We start from the raw sequence: 14,875 nt of genomic DNA, 5'->3' as shown, positions 1-14,875 counted from the left end.
CTGAGTGAACAGCCATTGTGGGGTGAAGTAGACATTTAACCTAGTTTAAAGGTAAAAGGAAGCTTCTTGGAGGTGTCCAGGTTTTAGTCATAACCTGACACATGGAAAAACAGTGATTCTCAAACTTTTTGGTTTCAGGACCCCTTTACATTCCTAAAAATAATTGTATTAAACAATAATTTAAAATGAACTAGAAATTAAAATGGAAATTTGAAAAAGGCATTAAATTTGAGAAAACAAAAATACTTCCTAATTAGAAATAATCAACTTGTTAAAATACACATTTTATGAAAAATATAGTTTCCACACCACAAAAAAATTTAGTGAGGAGGGTGGCGTCATATTACATTTTTACTAATTTCTTTAGTATCCAGCTTAATAGGAGACTGCTCGATTTTCCTATCTGCCTGTCAGTTTAATTTTTGCGATAGGTTATTTTGGTTGAAGGATATAAAGAGAATCCAGCCTCGTACAGATACATAGTTGTAAAATGGAGAAGTAATTTAATAGCCTTGTCAGATAATCGTAGATATTCCTCTTTGACACTCCATCAAAACTCAACAAGTGGTAATTTCTCACAGGTTAGTTCCAATGTAGAATGTGAAACTATCAATGAACTTCTGGTAGTCTGTTACATTAAAATTATTTGGTCTACTTTTCACTTTGAATGTATCTTTCATGCATGGTTTTGGCCTCGTGGATCCCCTGAAAGGGACTCTAGAATCCACAGGGACCCCATAATCACTCTTCAACAGCCTACTAGAATGAGAGTTACTTTGGTGTTTCAGAGACGGCAAGGATAGAAGAAATATTTCAGTGGTCAAAAAAGCAAATGAGGGCGCCTGGGTGGCTCAGTTGGTTAAGCGACTGCCTTCGGCTCAGGTCATGATCCTGGAGTCCCTGGATCGAGTCCCGCATCGGGCTCCCTGCTCGGCAGGGAGTCTGCTTCTCCCTCTGACCCTCCCCCTCTCATGCTCTCTCTCTCTCTCTCATTCTCTCTCTCAAATAAAATAAATAAAATCTTAAAAAAAAAAAAAGCAAATGAAAATGCTTAGGTTATGATGTTATTGAATAAACAATGTGTAATGGCCGCAGTAGGATATCAACTCTGACAAAGAATAAAATCTATAAGGAAATTCTCCACCATGTTAACAGAGGTTCTTTACAAGTCATTTCCTGCCCCTTTTCATTAAACTTATATCTTCAACAATGTGCTGGTTATTACTTTGAAAACTGATGAAAAATAAAATCCCAAGTATGTTTTACAATTCTGCTTATAAGTTATGTCCTTTATAAAGCCTTTTTTCTCTCCCCTATGTAGAAGTCCTCTGTCCTTATGTAGTACTTTCTTAACCTTTGTTTGCACTTTCCTACTGGAATTTCAATCATTTTCTAGTATATTGCAAGGATGTTCATACACATTGTACCAGTTGTATACCCCAGAGGGTAGGAACTGGCGTGTCTTCCCGGCAACGTGTACAGTTCCTTACATTGACGAAAGTGCTCTGGGTTCCTGACTGGCTCAGTTGAAAGAGCATATGACTCTTGATCTTGGGATTGTGAGTTAAAGCCCCACGTTGTGTGTAGAGAGTACCTAAATTAATAAAAAATTTTAAAAAATTAGGAAAAAACCGGGGTTCAACAAAATTGTTTTGAAATTGAAATCCTAAGTATTTCACACATTTTAAATGAGATTTCAATGTTGTTACTGAAGAACAACTACCCTAGAAAATTTGGGAAAATTGGGAAAACTATAGGTTAGACAGTGCAGTGCACGTTTAACAGCAAAGGCTTTGCAATTTGTACTGATGTAGTTTTCAAATCCTGGATCTGCTATGTGCTTATTACTATCTCCATGTGGTCATAACCAAATCTTCTAAACATTATGATTCTCAGTTTCCCATCTATGAAACAGAGGTTATAATCATACCTCCCAGCGTTGTTGTACAGAAATGATGAAATAATGTACATTAAACTCCTGGTATATAGTAATACTTGATGAATATTAGCTACTTATTATTCTCTATAACCATTCATCCAGAAATTCACAAATTCATTGTAATGAATGCATACTCTAGTAGGTTTAGAGTCACTGGGCACTTAATAATCCTGTTTCTGCTAATCACCTTTGAAAGAGTGTACCGATGATTGAGTTGGTTTGAGTTGATTCAACCTTCAGGCTATAACGTTACAGGCAATCTGGAGTGGTGGCGAGACATTCAGATAAACAAATGAAGAGTCTAATTACCAGCAATTCTTTCATTAGAAAGCTATCACTCATATTGTGATTTTTGTTGCATTCATTAATGACAGTGCTGAGTGACATACTCTGTATTTTGCTTGGGGATCATGTCCTGGGGCTGCCTCAGCAGAATTGAATATCTGGCTACGTAAGAGCCAAATAAACACATTTGTTCTCTACCTTTGGTCAGGCTGAAGTTAAATAAAATATGCTCAACATATAAAAATGATACCATTGACCCTCTTAAGGACCATATAACACTATGTCCATAGAATGCACTGGGAGCTGGTAGAAGATTCTTTTTTTTTTTTTTTAAAGATTTTATTTATTTATTTGACAGAGAGAGACACAGCGAGAGAGGGAACACAAGCAGTGGGAGTGGGAGAGGGAGAAGCAGGCTTCCCGCCAAGCAGGGAGCCCGATGCGGGGCTCGATCCCGGGACCCTGGAATCATGACCTGAGCCAAAGGCAGACGCTTAACAACTGAGCCACCCAGGCGCCCCTAAGCTAGCTATTTCTATAGCAAGAGGAGGAGAATGAGTTTTCACTGTTGCATCTTATGGAGTACTATGTCTGCTTCTGATTCACAAACTACTTCCCTGGCTATGATACCTTGAATTTTTGTGCTCCCAGGGACTAAATTGGATATGAGAATATCTAAGGACCAGAGTTACCAGCCCTTGATTGTTCCCTTTGGATCTGCTTAGTGCTTCTCATGGTGGCACTTTGTCTAAGCTTTCTGGAAGATGCTAAATGTCCTATGTCCTAAAATTACCTACTTATGAATCCCTGTGCCAATCAAAATTGGCATTGCCTTGACAGATTATTTTACTTATGAGTCAAGAGAAAGGTATAATTTTGAATTCATTCACCCTGATATGTCATTGGCTGAGAATTCCTTGTCCTCACAGATTGCTTTGCTGGCTTAAGGTAAACTCATCGATTCAGTCAGTGTTTCTCCTTTGTGCAGACCCTTTGGTATGGGTCTGTTAAATCCCAATTCTCAGGGAGCCTATACTCTTGAGGGTGAGAAAGACAAAGATAAAATTGTTAATATAATACAGTGTGGTACTTGCAGTGATACAGATACAGTATGTTATAGAAGAAGGGTACCTAACTCGGTCTTAAGGAATCAAGGAAAGTGACTTGAAAGAAAAGATGTGACCTGCATTTGAGGAGATGGCTTCAGTCACATAAAACGGATAGCCATAAGGCAAGAGAGCTGAGAAAGAACACTGTGTATGACAAAAACTACCATCAATTTAGAAATAAATAAAGTGTTGGGCGCCTGGGTGGCTCAGCCGTTAAGCGTCTGCCTTCGGCTCAGGTCATGATCCCGGGGTCCTGGGATCGAGCCCCGCATTGGGCTCCCTGCTCGGCGGGAAGCTTGCTTCTCCCACTTCCACTCCTCCTGCTTGTGTTCCCTCTCTCGCTGTGTCTCTGTCAAAAAAAAGGAAAAAAAAATCTTAAGAAATAAATAAAGTGTTAAAGAATGAAACATAAAACAGGAAGACAGAGGCAGGGGATAGAAGGCTTTCCTTTTTTTTTTTTTTTTAAGATTTTATTTATTTATTTGACAAAGAGAGAGACAGCTAGAGAGGGAACACAAGCAGGGGGAGTGGGAGAGGGAGAAGCAGGCTTCCCGCAGAGCAGGGAACCCAATGTGGGTCTTGATCCCCGGACCCTGGGATCATGAGCTGAGCTGAAGGCAGACGCTTAACTGACTGAGCCACCCAGGCGCCCCTCTTTCTTTTCTTTTCTTTCTTTCTTTTTTTTTTTTTTAAGATATCATTTATTTACTTGGGAGAGAGCATGAGCGAGAGGGAGAAGCAGACTCCCCACTGAGCAGGGAGCCTGATGTGGGACTCGATCCCAGGACCCTGAGATCATGACCTGAGCCAAAGGCAGACGCTTAACCAACTGAGTCACCCAGGCACCCCTGATAGAAGGCTTTCTTGTGTCAGAAAGTTTGAGCTTGGATCACAGAGTGATGAGAAAGCATATTTATAAGGCTGAAGAAAAAATCTTGCAGAGAAAGAGATAATTGAGGATATGGGAGAAGGGAGTGAATGCTAGAATGTACTGAGAAAGATGGAAATGGATTGGAATCAAGAGCACAGATGGAAGGGTTGCCTTTGTAGGAAGTACTCAGTCTTCTGGACTCTGTGCTTCTGTGAATAGCTATTAAAAATCAATTTTCATATTCTGCTTGGCTACAAGACCTGCTTTCCTCCTCCTCTTCGGTTTCCTGCCTTTGCCTTAACCCTTTTAGCTCACTCCCCAAATTGTATCCTTGTCTAATGTATAGTATGATAGATCCTATGAAAATGGACCAGATTGTCCTCCTTATAAGGTATTTGATATGTACTGGTAGCATCTGAGTGGCAGGTGACAATTTACAAAGCCTTTTCATATCCACTGTCTCCCAACAGCCCTGTAAGGCAGGCAAAAAAGCTGTGTCCATTTAGTTCACTGACCCAATATCAAGTCACTTAAAATGAGTAACTGTCAGAACTTCAGCTGGAATCCAGGCCTCGAATTCTAGGTTCAATATGCTTTTTGCTATACCCCAATGTTCATTCCAAGCTTTGTGTATGAATGAATGGGCTGTATGGGTGAATAAAAAATCAAGCCCATGATCTAAACCTTTTGAGCACAATTCTATAGCCAACCAATCTCGTATGCCATTTTAGCATAGAGTCATCATAAATAATTGAACCCAGTGTTTTCCATATGAAATGGGAAACAGAACTTCATTTCATCCCTGGGTATCTTTGTGGACAATGTATATGGAAACGTCCTTTATCCCCTCACTTATTCTTGAATGATTTTGTAGGCAACCCAGACAATCTGATTTTTCCTCTTTTCTCCTTACTAACCTTTGGGCCATCATTTCACATAGAGTCAAAGTAAGGAAATATACTATAGTAAATAGGGGATAATATATATCAGTAGTTTTCTCAAGATTTAGTATTTGAGGGGCGCCTGGGTGGCTTAGTCATTAAGCATCTGCCTTCGGCTCAGGTCATGATCCCAGCGTCCTGGGATCGAGCCTCGCATCGGGCTCCCTGCCAAGCAGGGAGCCTGCTTCTCCCTCTCCCCCTCCCCCTGCTTGTGTTCCCTCTCTCTCTGGGTCTCCCTCTGTCAAATAAATAAATAAAATCTTAAAAAAAAAAATTTAGTATTTGAGAAGGTTCGAGTTCAAAGCTCAAATCCACATTGGGTCTGTAGAATTTCTGTACCTTACCCTTTTTCTCATTAGGATAATTAAGACCTTACTCTATGTATTAAGCCTGTGGCTCTACTAAAATATATGAAGTACATGAATAGGGAAAGTGAGCTATTTTATTAAAGGGCCTAGCATCTGGGTTATATATTGCAAACTTTCTATCCTTTATTTAGCTGTCTGCCATGGGAAATACCTCAGATGAGATGGCATTGAAGACAAAATTAGGATCATTAAATTATCCAAGCCCTCCTCAATCTATCATGCCCTCTTAGGCTTTCTTTCATCCTTGTGCAGTTGTAGTCACAAGTTCAACCTATTTCTCTGTTTGCTGATTGTTACTCATTCTGGCCATGTAGATGCTACATTTTAATTTTCACTCTCAGTCACTGACACTGATCTCGTAGAATAATATGCATCTATTTTCCACTTACAGTTGACACTCTCCTTGTATTTTTGCATTCCCCTGACATTTTCCGCTTTCTACAGTAACCTGCTATGTGACCTTCTGAAATTTTCTTTTTCTCTTTTGCCATTTGTATGAAAAGGTAGTGCCATTGTCTTTCTTCCCTGGACTCACTGCAGGGTTTGCATTTCAGCTGGCTAGCTCACTCTGGCTGCCAGATGAACAAGGAACTGAAGATCACCGGGAGTTGTCAGGTGGAGGCTGTCCTTGCATTTGCTTGAGAGTAGGGACTGGTAAAGTGTTTGCCAGACATAACTGAACCCAATTATGATATGACTAATAAAATGCTGCTGTTAGCAAACATGCCTACAGTAATAGTGTACTTAAAGGCTCTTCCCACAGGGACTGAGAAAGATGATCAAACTAGTTATCCTTATATGTGCATTTGGAAAAATCTATTGACCTTTAGGAGAGAAAGTTTATTGTATGAATGTGTGTGATTACCAGGATCCTGGGCCTAGCAAATGTTTTCAGCCATCTTTTTTCTACCCTGTAAATTATTTCTTCTTGCTCTCTACATATGTTGCTTTTTGGGCAATGTCCATGTACCCAGTAGGGAGCCATATTCATGAGGTGTTTGACTTTCCTCAAAATATACCTTTAGATGTGCAAAGAAATGCTCATGCCTCATTTATTCATAGTCTTCTCTGCATTCAACAACTATTTATTAAGTACTCCATCGATTCCAGGCTTTATATTCTAGGCTGGTGATTTAACAGTCAACAGGTTTACATAGTACTTGCCCTCCTGGAGCTAAGTTAAAGAAGAGGGTGCTATGCCAGAGAATATGAGGAGAAATCTACTTGAGCTATAATAGTCAGGTAAGATCTCTCTCTAGAAAAATGACATTTTAGCTAACACTAAAGCCTAAAGGCAAACCAGTTATTAAAACAAAACAAACAGACTTCCAGGGAATATGGTGGAATGGGAGGACCTTAAGATTACCTCATTCAATGAATACAACCAAATCATATTCACATCAGTGTAAATAACCCAGAGAATGACCCAAAGATTGACAGAACAAACTCTCCAGGCAAACAAATATAGAAAAGAGGCCTCAATGAAGAGGATAGGTAGGGCAGAGATATGGTCAGGAGTTAATAGACCTGCGAGATTGTCCAAAGTGTGATGCTGTGGGTGAGAAGAGGGGAGAGAAACAGATTTCACGTAGGGGATCCCCCAGGGGAAAGATGAATCCCTATAACATTTAGCTTCAAAAACCAGAGGTCTTGAATTTCGTGAGTTCTTACTATCAGTGGGCCTTAAAACCTGGAACTTTAAAAATCAGCAAGCTTAGCTCTGGGAGAGCCAGGAGTGTGAGAGGAAACTGAGTCCCTGCTCCTAAATAGACAGCACAATGGAGAGCCCACGGAGATCCAGCATAGAAGCAGCAGTTTGAACAACACCTGGGGTGTATGCGAGGGAGAGTTGTTTACTAATCTCAGAGCACATGCTGGAGGGTCAGAGATCATTGGGAGACTTCTCCAAGAACACAGAGCTGGCAGGCACCATTTCCCACCCCTGCCCCCCAACATAAACACACGGCCACCTGCTAAAACCACAATCCCTAACCTGCTAACAGTGTTGGCCCTCCTGCAGACACACCCCCTCCAACCTGTCCTCCCCTCGAGGTCCCCTCCCTCAGCCGACCTGCACAAACCTTGCTATAATACTGTGTGTCCTGCCTCCACTCACTTCTGTGGATCTGACCCTTCCGATACGCTCTTGGCCAGAGCCCATCCAAAGCAGTACCATAAGCCTGGTAGTTTATAAACAGCCCCAGTAAGGGCCAGCACCACTTCAAAGTGACTCCTGCCTAGGGAAGAGGGGCAGATAACCACATGCAATAAAAGGACTGCAACCTCAGCAGTGGGCCTGGGGCAGACAGCTTGTCTGATTACAGGCCCCACCCATCAACGAATACATCTTGGGACAAAACAGGGAAAGCGCCCTGCAGTTTGGTGCTACTGCATTTGAATTTCTGGCAAATACCTGGTCACTCAACTCAAGCCCCATGCGGCCCCAGACTGGCCCACTAACAACACAGGGAACAAATCGTGTCCCTAATAGGCAGAGAGAACCATTGCAGATGACTGAAGGAATAAGCAGCTCAGCCACAACCACAACAGCAGGGTGCATGCAACACACACAGGAGACACACATAGGGGATGTTGCACTGCATGCCACTTCAGGACCTCTTCTTCATAAGGCCATTACTTTCAAGAGCAGCTGACTTTACTAACATATGGACTTTCCTAACACATAGAAACAGACACAGAGCGTTAGACAAAATGAGGAGACAGGAATAGGTCTCAAATGAAAGAACGGGACAAATTTACATCAGGAGAGGCCTAAGTAAAAGGGAGATAAGTAATTTGCCTGATAAAGAATTTAAAGTAATGGTCATAAAGATGCTAAGGGAATTGAGAAAGGCATGGTGAACCTCAGTGAAACCCTTAACAAAGAGATGGAAAGCATGAAAAAGAACCAATCAGAGACGAAGAACTCAATAAGTAAAATGGAAAATACACTAGATGGAATAACAGAAGACTAGAGAAAGTAGAAGAATGGCTCAGTGACCTGGAGGGCAGAGCAATGGAAAGCAATTGAGCTGAGTAGGTGAGAGGGGGAAAAATAATATATAATGAAAATAGACTCAGGGAACTCAACAACACCATGAAGCATAATCACATTCACATTATCAGGATCCCAAAAGAAGAGTGAGAAAAGGGGGCAGAAAATTTCTTTGAAGAAATAATAACCGAAAACTTCCTGAATCTGGGAAAAAAAACCAGACATCCAGATCCTGGAGGCACAGAGATCCCCCAAAAAAATGAACCCAAGGAGATCCACACCAAGACACATAGTAATTAAAATGGCAAAAAGTAGTGATAAAGAATTTTAAAAGCAGCAAGGTAAAAAAGACCCTTACGTACAAGGGAAACCACATAAGGCTATCAGCAGAAACTTTGCAGGCCAGAATACAGTGGCATGATCTATTCAAAGTGCTGAAAGGAAAAAATCTTCAGCCAAAAATACTCTATCAAGAAAGGAAGTCATTTGGGTGGAGCACTGGGTGTTAAATGCAAATAATGAATCATGGAACACTACATCAAAAACTAATGATGTATGGTGATTAACATAACATAATAAAATAAAATTTTAATAAGTCAAGTAGATAGATTAATAAGACTTGTTAGCTCTTCTAATTTAGTTTAACAATAAAAAATCAGTTAGTTTAAAAAAAAAAAAAAAGAAAGGATGTCATTTAGAATAGAAGGAGAGATATTTTCCCAGACAAACAAAAGGTAAAGTAGTTCATCACCACTAAACCAGCCCTACAAGAAATGTTAAAAGACAATCTTTGTGTGGAAAGGAATGACTATTAGAGTAAGAAAAGTAGGAAGCACAAAAGCAGTAAAAATAAGTATATCTATTAAAAAATCAGTCAAGGGACTCATTTTACAAAAAAAAGAGATGCAAAGTATGATATCATATGCCTAAAATGGGATGAGACAAATCAAAGATGGGTTCAAACTTCAGCAACCATCAAATTAATATAGAATGCTATGTACAGAAGATGTTACATACAAACTGAATGATAACCACAAATTAAAAAACAGTAATAGATGTGCAATAAATAAAAAGGAAGGAATCCAAATATATCACTAAAGAAAGCCAGCAAACCATGAGAGAAGAGAGTAAGAAAAGGGATTATAGAAGAACTACCAAAAGAACTATAAATGAGTAACTAAATGGCAATAAGTACATACCTATCAATAATTACATAGAATAAAATGGACTAAATTCTCCAATCAGAAGACATGGTTATTACATTTTTATCCATTCCATCACTCTATCTATATGCTGCCTACAAGAGACTCATTTCAGACCTAAAGATGCATGCAGATTAAAAGTGAAGAAATGGCAAAGTAAAATGCAAAAGGATTGGGAGAAGAAAGCCAGGGTGGCAGTACTAATATTGAATAAAATAGACTTTAAAATAAAGGCTGTGACAAGATACAAAGAAAAACATATAATGATAAAGGGAACAATTCAAGAAGTTATAGTAATTGTAAATATTTATGTACCCAATATTGGAACACCCAAATACATGAAGCAGTTAATAACAGACATAAAGGAAGTAATCAATAGTCATACAATGGTGGGACATGTTAACTCCCTGCTTAAATTTGTGGATAGATCATCCAAAAAGAAAATCAACAAGGAAACAGTGGCTTTGAATGACACATTGAACCAGATGGATCTAACAGATATACTCAGAATATTCCATCCTTAAACATCAGAATACACACTTTTTTCAAGTGCACATGGAACATTCTCCAGAATAGATCACCTGTTAAACCACAAAACTAGTCACAACAAATGCAAAAAGACTGAAGTCATGTCATGCATCTTTTCCAAGGACAACACTATGACACTAGACATCAACCACAAGAAAAATATCTGGAAAGCGCACAAATACATGTAGCTTAAATAACACACTCACTAAGCAATGAAAGGGTCAACAAAAAAGGAAGAAATAAAAAAATACATGTAGAGAAATGAAAACACAATGTTCCAAAAACTTTGAGATGCAGCAAAAACTCTTCTAAGAGGTAAGTTTATCTGGGGTGCCTGGGTGGCACAGTCAGTTGAGTGTCTGCCTTGGGCTCAGGTCATGATCCCAGAGTCCCGGGATCAAGCCCTGCATTGGGCTCCCCACTCAGTGGAGAGTCTGCTTCTCTATCTGCCCTCACTCTGTTCGTGCTCTCTCTCTCAAATAAATAAATAAAAATCTTTCAAAAAAAAAAGAGGGAAGTTTATAGCAATACAGGCCTACCTCGAAGCAAGAAAAATCTCAAATAAACAACTTAAATTTACAACCAAAGGAGCTAGAAAAAGAAGAAATAAAACTCAAAACCAGTAGGAGGAAGGAAGTAGTGAAGTTCAGAGCAGAAATAAACAGAACAGGTCAATTAAACCAAGAGCTGGTTCTCTGAAAAGATCAACAAAACTGATAAAACTTTAGCCACAGTTTTCAGAAAAAAAGGGCGAGGAATCAAATGAAATCACAAATGGAATTGGAGAAATCACAAATGATACCAGAGAAATACAAAAAATTAGAAAATTTTGAAAAATTATATGCCAACCAATTGGACAACTTGGAAGAAATGGTTAAATTCCTAGAAACACATAACTTCCCAAAACTGACTCAGGAAGAAATAGAAAATTTGAGCAGACTGATTACCAGTAATGAAATTGAATTAGCAATCAAAAACTCCCAACAAACGAAAGTCCAGGACCAGGTGGCTTCACAGGTGAATTCTATGAAACATTTAAAGGAGAGCTAATATCTCTTCTTCTCAAACTATTCCAAAAAATAGAGGAGGAAAGAAACCTTCCAAATTAATTCTATGAGGCCAGCATTACCCTGATACCACCACCACAACAACAACAACAAAAAAGAGAGAGAGAGAGAGAACTATAGGCCAATATCTTTGATGAACATAGATGAAAAAATCTTCAACAAAATATTAGCAAACCAAATCCAATGGTACATAAAAGAATCATTCACCTCAATCAAATGGGATTTATTTTTAGCATGCAAGTGTTTCATTATTTGCAGTTCAATCAATATGACCTATCACATCAACAAGAGAAAGGATAAAAACCATATGATCATTTCAATAGATGCAGAAAAAGCATTTGACATTCATGAGAAAAACCCTCAGCAAAGTAGGTTTTGTGGGAACATAACTCAACATAATAAAGGCCATATATGAAAAACCCACAGAGAACATCATCTTCAATGGGGAAAACTGAGAACTTTTCCACTAAGGTCTGGAACAAGACAAGGGTGTCTACTATCACCACCCTTATTCAACATAGTACCAGAAGTCCCAGCCATAGAAATGAGATAACAGAAAGAAATAAAAGGCATCAAAATTAGTGAGGAAGAAGTAAAACTATTTGCAGATGACATAATAGTACATATATAACATCCAACAAGACTGCAACAAAAAGAAAAGGTCTACTAGAAATGATAAATTCAGTAAATTCTCAGGATACAAAATATACAGATATCCATTGGAGTTCTATACACTATTAATGAAGCAGAAGGAGAAATTAAGAAAACAATTCTATTTACAACTGCATCAAAAATAATAAAATTCCCAGGAAGAAACTTAACCAAGTTGGTGAAAAACCTATACTCTGAAAACTATAAAACAATGATAAAGAAATTGAAGATGATACAAACAAATAGAAAGATAACCTATTTGGAAGAACAAATACTGTTAAAATGTCCGTACTACCCAATGCAATCTACAGACTTATTGTAATCCCTATCAAAATACCAACAGCATTTTTTCAAGTAGAGCAAACAGCCTTAAAATGTGTATGGAAACACAAAAGACCCTGAGTAGCCAAAGAAATCTTGAAAAAGGAACATAACTGGAGATACCACAATCAGAGATTTCAAGTTATATTACAAACCTGTACTAATGAAAATAGTTTGGTATTGGCACCAAAAGATACACACAGCTCAGTGGAGCAGAATGGAGAGCCCAGAAATAAACCTAAAATTAAAAGGTCAATTAATCTTCAACAAAGGCAAGAATATTTAGTGGGAAAAAAGACAGTCTCTTCAACAAATGGTGTTTGGAATATTGGACAGCCACATGCAAACAGTGAAACTGGACTACTTTCTTACATCTTACACAAAATTAAACTTAAAATGGATTAAGGACCTAAAAATTTGACCTGAAACTATAAAAAGCCTAGAAGAGAGCACAGGTAGTACTTTCTCTGACATCCACCGAAGCAACATTTTTCTAGATACTTCTCCTCAGGCAAAGGAAACAAAAGAAAAAGAGCCTGTTGAGAATGCATCAAAATAAAAACCTTCTGCACAGCATAGGGGACTACCAAGAAAGCTAAAGACAACCTACTGAACGGGAGAAGAAATTTGCCAATGACGTGTCTGATAAAGGGTTAGTATCCAAAATCTATAAAGAACTTCTACAACTCAACACCAAAAATATAAATAATCCGGTTAAAAAATGAGCAGAAGACACAAATAGGTATTTCTGCAAAGAAGACATACAGATGGCCAACAGACACATGAAAAGATGCTCAACATCACTCATCACCAGGGAAATGCAAACCAGAACCACAATGTGATATCACCTCACACCTATCAGAATGATTAAATCAAAGCTCAGTTAAAAACAAGTGTTGGCAAGGATGTGGAGAAAATGGAACCCTCATGCACTGTTGAAGGAAACGCGAACTGGTACAGCCACTGTGGAAAACAGTGTGGAGGTACCTCAAAAAATTAAAAATAGAACTACCATATGATCCAGTAATTCCACTATTGGGTATTTACCCAGATAATTTGAATACTATAATTCAAAAAGATCTATGCATCCCTGTGTTATTACAATAGATAAAATATGGAAGCAGCTCAAGAGTCCACTGATAGATGAATGGATAAGGAAATGGTAGTATATATATGCAATGGAGGATTGGTCATAAAAAAAGACTGAAATCTTGCCATTTGCAAAAATGTGGATAGATCTGGAGAGTATGATGCTAAGTGAAATAAGTCAGTCACAGACAAATACCATATGATTTCATTCATATGTGGAATTTAAGAAACAAAACAAATGAACACTTTTAGAAAAGAGACAAACCAAAAAACAGTCTTAACTATGGTTACCAGAGGGGAGGTGGGGGGGGGGGAGGGATGGGTGAAATAATGAAGGGGATTAAGAGTATACTTATCACCATGAACACTGAGTAATGCATATAATTGTTGAAACACTATATTGTACAACTGAAAGTAATATAACACTGACTTCACTGGATTTAAAATAAAATTGAAGAAAAGAAACAAGAGTGTCCCAGGCAGAGGGAACAGTATATGGAAATGTTTGGAAATTATGATGATCATAAAAAGAGCCCTTTGAGCTGGAGTAGAGTGGGTAAGGTAGGTTATAGTAGAGGAGGAATGTAAAAACCTAGGTAGGAGCCAGAGTTTCAGGGCCGTGTTGGTCATAAGAAATGTAAATTTTATTATAAGTACACTGTGCTAAAAATCTCCTGGAAAGATTTTTTTTTAATTAAAAAAAATGTTTATTTAAATTCAATTTACTTAACATATAGCATATTATTAGTTTCAGGGGGAATTCAGTGAATCATCAGTTGCATGTAACACCCAGTGCCCATTAGCTGAAGTGCCCTCAATGCCCATCATCTAATTACCCCATCCCCCCACCTCCCCTCCAGGTTTGTTTCCTATAGTTAAGAATCTCTTATGCTTTGCCTCCCTCTCTGTTTTTATCTTATTTTTCCTTCCCTTCCCCTATGTTCATCTGTTTTGTTTCTTAAATTCTCCATATAGTGAAATCATATGGTTTTGGTCTTTCTCTGACTGACTTATTTCACTTAGCATAATACCCTCTAGTTCCATCCTCGTCATTATAAGGGGTAGTAGGATCTATGTATATGAGCCATCTATTTATTGGCTCATTCTGGGTACACATATGTGTCCTTTCTAATTTCCATTTCTTTTAGTATCCTGGTTTACCTGCATTAGGTAGGGTATGCTCCATTTTTCCAATGTTCTGCATTCAGGAAGGCTCCAGTTTGTAAACCTGCCCCCCCCCCCCTCCAGTTTTGGCCGCTGTCCCTGGCAGAAGAAACAGGATTATCACTTCTTGTGTTCTGATACTACCGTACTGTCCCTGGAGTTACAGGGTGCCATGGACTCATGGTGATTTCCATTCCCAAAAAAGGACATGTAGATAGTGCTTTGTAGTCAGGAGTCTCACACTCTCTGCTCATTCTCCCATGTCTTAGTGCCCCCTTCCTTTATGAAATCTGTCCTCTTACCCTAGACTCAAGTTAGTTTCTTTCCCTGGGTACCCAGCTCGTG

This window comes from Mirounga leonina, unplaced genomic scaffold, assembly GCF_011800145.1.
Source record: "Mirounga leonina isolate KUSES-001 unplaced genomic scaffold, KU_Mleo_1.0 Mir_101664, whole genome shotgun sequence".
Taxonomy (NCBI): Eukaryota; Metazoa; Chordata; class Mammalia; order Carnivora; family Phocidae; genus Mirounga; species Mirounga leonina.
This window is presented reverse-complemented; position numbering follows the sequence as displayed.